Raw genomic sequence first — 6,000 nt, forward strand, 5'->3', positions numbered from 1 at the left:
TGTAATGACACTCACCGTGACACAATTTTGGAGCAAGACAGACAGACAGACAGACAGAATAAGGCAATTATATATATAGATATTACAGGGCCAAACCATCTCTTATACTGTTATATAGTGTCTAGATAAATACGACACATTTTGAAAGTAATATACAGCATCCAAGTGCAGTATACGAAGCATAGCAAGATGACAGCTCTTTAGTGTCCCTCTGATTTTACAGCCAATCTGATAGTGATTTTCAAGATAAGTGTCACACGTGCACTCTTAGTAGTCACCTGGCAGCTCCAAAATGGTTACCATGAACAGTATTGGTGTAAGCTACACCCTTTCCTAGAACCCAGGGGTTGCCCTGGCCTTCACCCTTTATCCCCTGTACATGGATATGGACTTATACAGAGGCCCTTAGGCATACCTCCCAACCGTCCCGGATACAGCGGGACAGTCCCTCTTCTGAGCCTTTGATCCCGGGTCCCGCCCGTGAGGCTGTTTGTCACGGCTCCACCCACCCACTGTAGCCCCGCCTCGCTGTTTCTCCCTTCTACTATTCATTACAGAGCCGAGCGCGCACCTACTCCTGTGACTGCTGCTGAGGTATGAATCACCCCCCTGCAGCAGAGCGACCCCCCTGCAGCAGAGCGACCCCCCCCCTGCAGCAGAGCCCCCCCCCCCCTGCACCAGAGCCGACCCCCCCCAGTCCCGGAGCCTGCGTTTGTCTGCAGCTGTTCTCTCTGATTCCCCGTGTGCGGCTTCTCACTGCTGCAGATACACGTGGAGTCAGGAAGCTGAGGAGACCGTGCAATCAGCACTCCTCTCTCCTGCAGATAGCAGTGGCAATAACCTATGCAGAGTGACATCTGCAGGCTTCTATTACCGATCAGTGGTCTCCTGCCTGTGGAGCAGAGCTGCTGGGTCCTAGCTTCCCAACAACTTCAGCTCTGCTTTATCCTGGCTCCCCTACCAGTTAAAGGGAACATGTCAGCAGAAATTTCACAATAAAAATAAAAGATTCCCCTCTGCAGCTCCTGGGCTGCTTCTGGAAAGGTTCCTGTTGTTATTGTGCCCCCTTTGAGACCTACAAAAATACTTTATGAAGTCTTACCTTTTTGTATGCAAATGTGTTTTTATGGTCACGGGGGCGGGCTGTCTGGCGTCCGTTATTCCCCCTCCTGCCGCTTTACGCAGTCCCCCATTGCTCATTTACATACACAAGGACGCCTTCCTCATGTAACTGTCCTCCCGAAGTTTTGCGCATGTGAACGCTTTTTCAGGTGATTGCGCAGGCACGAGATTATGGGCGGCGCTGTGATTGTCATCAGCAGCGTTAACCAAGTACCCGCCCATAATCTCGTGCCCGCACTTTTCCCTCTGACTCCACCGTTATGCGCAAGTGCTGGCCATATGAACCATGTTACCTATTACTGCTTGCACGAGATTATGGGCGGGTACTTGGATGACTTTGCTGATGACAATCACAGCGCCGCCCATAATCTCGCGCCCATGATAATAGGTAACGTGGTTCATATGGCCAGTGCTTGCACATAACGGTGGAGGCAGAGTGAGAAGCGCGGGCACGAGATTATGGGTGGGTACTTGGATGACGCTGCTGATGACAATCACAGCGCCGCCCATAATCTCGCGCCTGCGCAATCACCTCAAAAGCGTTCACACTTTGCACAGTGCTTACTCCCGCGAGAGTGGCACTGGGCATGCACAAAACTTCAGGAGGACAGTTACATGAGGAAGGCGTCCTCATGTATGGAAATGAGCAATGGGGGACGGCGTACAACGGCAGGAGGGGGAATAACGGACGCCAGGCAGCCCGCCCCCGTGACCATAAAAACAGATTTGCATACAAAAAGGTAAGACTTCATAAAGTATTATTTTAGGTCTCAAAGGGGGCACAATAGCAACAGGAACCTTTCCAGAATGCAGCCCAGGAGCTGCAGAGGGGAATCTTTTATTTTTTTTGCTAAATTTCTGGTGACAGTTTCCCTTTAAAGGGAACCTATCAGGTGCAATCTGCACTCAGAGCCAGGAGCAGTTCTGGGTGTATATTGCTAATCCCTCCCTAACTGTCCCTGTATACACCAGCATAGATAAAGGCATCTATAGAAAAAGTATTTTTAAAGAGCTTATATCTTATGCTAATTAGCGCGGGGACTAGTCCCAAGGGCGTTACTTCACTTGGCTAGTCGGCTCATATAGCGTGTTAGTACTCTCACAGGGGCGTAATAACATGCTAACATGCTATGCGAGCCGACTAGCCAAGTGAAGTAACGCCCTTGTGACTAGTCCCCGCGCTCATTAGCATAAGATATAAGATCTTTAAAAATATTTGTTCTTGATCTCTTTATCTATGCTAGTGTATACAGGGACGGTTAGGCAGGGATTAGCAATATACACCCAGAACTGCTCCTGGCTCTGAGTGCATATTGCACCTGACAGGTTCACTTTAAAGGGAACCTGTCACCAGATTTGGGGCCTATAAGCTGCGGCCACCACCAGCGGGATCTTATGTACACATTCTAACATGCTGCATACCTCCCAACCGTCCCGGATACAGCGGGACTTTCACGCTTTACGTTGTTTGTCCCGTTGCCACGGGCGGGACGGCCGGCTCCCGGGCTCCGCCCACCCACTCTCTCTCCGCCTCCCTGCTTTTCCCTCCTACCATCCTAGTAGACGTGGCATAGAGAGGAGCGCTGCCTGTGCTGCTGCTGGTACAGTAAACTAATCTCCCCAGCGCTGATTTCCCTCCCTCCCCCCTCACCCCCTGCCGCCTGTCTGTGCGGGCGCCCCCCTGCCGCCTGTCTGTGCGGGCGCCCCCCTGCCGCCTGTCTGTGCGGGCGCCCCCCTGCCGCCTGTCTGTGCGGGCGCCCCCCTGCCGCCTGTCTGTGCGGGCGCCCCCCTGCCGCCTGTCTGTGCGGGCGCCCCCCTGCCGCCTGTCTGTGCGGGCGCCCCCCTGCCGCCTGTCTGTGCGGGCGCCCCCCCCGCCACCTGTCTGTGCGGGCGCCCCCCCGCCGCCTGTCTGTGCGGGCGCCCCCCGCCGCCTGTCTGTGCGGGCGCCCCCCCTGCCGCCTGTCTGTGCGGGCGCCCCCCTGCCGCCTGTCTGTGCGGGCGCCCCCCTGCCGCCTGTCTGTGCGGGCGCCCCCCTGCCGCCTGTCTGTGCGGGCGCCCCCCTGCCGCCTGTCTGTGCGGGCGGCCCGCCGCCTCATTGTGCGGGCGGCCGGCCGCCTCTCTCTGCGGGCGGCTGGCCGCCTCTCTGTGCGGGCGGCCCGCCGCCTGTCTGTGAAGGCGGCCGGCCGCCTGTCTGTGAAGGCGACCGGCCGCCTCACTGTGGCTGCCTGCGTGTCCGTGCTGGAGGCCCGCCGGCTGCCTGCGTGTCCGTGCTGGAGGCCCGCCGGCTGCCTGCGTGTCCGTGCTGGAGGCCCGCTGGCTGCCTGCGTGTCCGTGCTGGAGGCCCGCCGGCTGCCTGCGTGTTTGTGCTGAATGGGTGTGGATGGGGAGTGGATATGGGCGTGACTGTGAAATGGGTGTGGTTAGGGGGCGTGGCCTAAAAATTTGCCGCGGCGCGCTACGCGCACCGCAAACTTTGTCCCTCTTTTCCTTCTTTAAAAGTTGGGAGGTATGCCTTAGGTGAGGACAACAGAGTCAGCTGGTGTTTAGTGGCACAAGCTAACTAGAAGGATAGTCAGGAAACCGGGTCAGATCCAGGAGGTCACAACAGGAATAAAATCAAACAACAAGCAGGTATTCAAATGTAAAGCCGAGGACAACGAACAGGAATCAGCAGGTCAAACACAGGAGCAGAGGCACAAACCAGGAGTCACAGTTCCGCTGTGGGAAGCATTTTGCATTTGGAATGCTATTGTTATGGCTCCTCTGTGCGAAGCATTTTGCATTTGAAAATGCTCTGGTATATGTCTTGTGCACTTGCTTACACATTGTTTTTCAGCACTAGAGTCCACGCTGACTTGGAGAGTTGCCATTACAGATGCGCCTTGTTCCTGGTGATTACAGTTTCTTTACTGGGCTTGCTATGTGTGAACTTCACCAGTCATATTTCCTGTTTGCTCAGTGTGCTCTTGGCTCCTGTCTGGTGTAAGTGTTCTGACCTTGGACCTCTTCTTGAGCACGTCTCTGTCTGCTCCCTAAACCTTATACGTTACCTCCCGGCTTACGACCTCGGACCTCTTCCTGACCACGTCTCTGTCTGCTCCCTGAACCTTATACATTACCTCCCGGCTTCTTGTGGCACCCCTGAGGTTTCCGTCACCACAGAGACATTGCACCCCAGTCAGAGGTGTGATGTCCCATCCTGGGTAAGGAAAGGGGTACATGCCAGTTCACAGGTAAAACTGCACTACACCCATTGCTAGGCACACACTGGGACCAGGGATAGTGGCAGAAACCCTCCCATGCTGCATGCTGGGAGGGGTGGTAAGACCCATCCCTGCTCCCATAGGGTGGTAGCTTAGCAACCGGGGGGTGGGAAGAGCCAGCCGAGTGTAGAGCAGAGAGGAAGGTCAGAGTGTCAGTTTACCTCAGAGAGTGAGAGAGTGAGGAGCCAGCATGTAGCTGTGAAAGAGAAAGGAGCTCTGTGAGTTCAGAGTGTCCGCAACAGAGAAAGAAAGCAACAGAGAAGGAGAGAAACAGAGAGTAGAAGAAGAGCTCTAGTCAGGCAGGAGCTAAAGAAAGAAGAAAGTGACGCTTCCTGGTGAAGACCCTGGGACTCGGAGGGTCCAGGTGACACCAAGCAGGGAACGAAGGGATTCCAGGGCCACAGATAGCTTCAGAGCTGGTGGCCAGTGAAGTCAGCTGAGAAAGGACACAATTAGAGGGGTGCACTGGCATCAACCCCCAGATCTACCCGGGATCGGCGGAGGTCCCTGACGGTGGTCCCAGCAGTCCAAAGGCTCCTGCAGGCCTTGACAAGAACTGTGAGTAAAGACCTTGAAACTGCACCCCTGGTGTTGCCTCATTTATTTCTCTGCATAGACACTAATAAGCACCAACAGTGTCCCTGGGGCACCGCTCCACCTGTGGGGAGCAGTACCACCATTGCTGCCATATCATCACCCTGGAGGCCTTACACAGCAGCGGCGGCGGCTTAATAGCCGCATACCACAGGTGGCGTCACGAACACAAACTTTAATCACCCCCAAGTTATCAGCCATTTTAACTGACACCCACCAGGGCCACGGAGTCGGGCCCCGCCACCACTGACTACCCCCGGACTAGTCCGGCCCGGCACCGGGTGTCCCATAGCCCTGGGGTGGGCGAGTCAACTTTGGCGTCACGAACAGGATTTCGTGCCCGGTCCCACCGGGTACTGTGCGCCTGCATAAACTGTGCTTAAAAGACTGTGTTACTGTGAAAAACCGCCGCCGCCATTAGCGCTGCTGAGCGCGGGAAGAAGAGGGGCGTGCCTGCAGAAAGAGCGCGAAAGTAAGCCCCGCCCCCTTTGATCTTGCAAGGAAGAGCGCGAAGCGGTGCCCGCTATGGAGAGCGGACGGAAGATGTCTGCATTCAGCCCTGTCGGCGGCATGGCGGGACTCCGAAGTGGAGGAGGCGGAGTGGCTTTTGATGTGGAGGATCGCGGCCCGAGTGAGCTCCCCGCGGGAACCGCTGCCTGGTTGGAGCGGGAGCTGGGTCGATTCTGTGTCCGGGTGAGAGCACAGACGCTGCAGCAGGTGCTCGACTGGAAGGCGGAAGTCCGGAGGATGGTCGCCGCGGTGTGGGCCCAGGAACAGAGGGCCACCGCAGCAGCCGTGTCGCGTGAAGACAAAGCCACGCAGACCCCCACGGCATCCCTCCTCAGCTGGGAGCCAGGACCAGACAGCACCGTGACGAGTGAGCCCTGTGAAGCACCACTCCGGGACCAAGAGGTACCGTGTATGCTGCCCCCGCCACCGTTCCCGCTGGAGGTTCAGAGCCAAGGGATGTATTGTGCCTGGAGAAGAAGTCCGGTGTCCCGTACGACACTGGCACAGTACG

The sequence above is a fragment of the Anomaloglossus baeobatrachus genome, chromosome 1 (genome assembly GCF_048569485.1).
Source record: "Anomaloglossus baeobatrachus isolate aAnoBae1 chromosome 1, aAnoBae1.hap1, whole genome shotgun sequence".
Taxonomy (NCBI): domain Eukaryota; kingdom Metazoa; phylum Chordata; class Amphibia; order Anura; family Aromobatidae; genus Anomaloglossus; species Anomaloglossus baeobatrachus.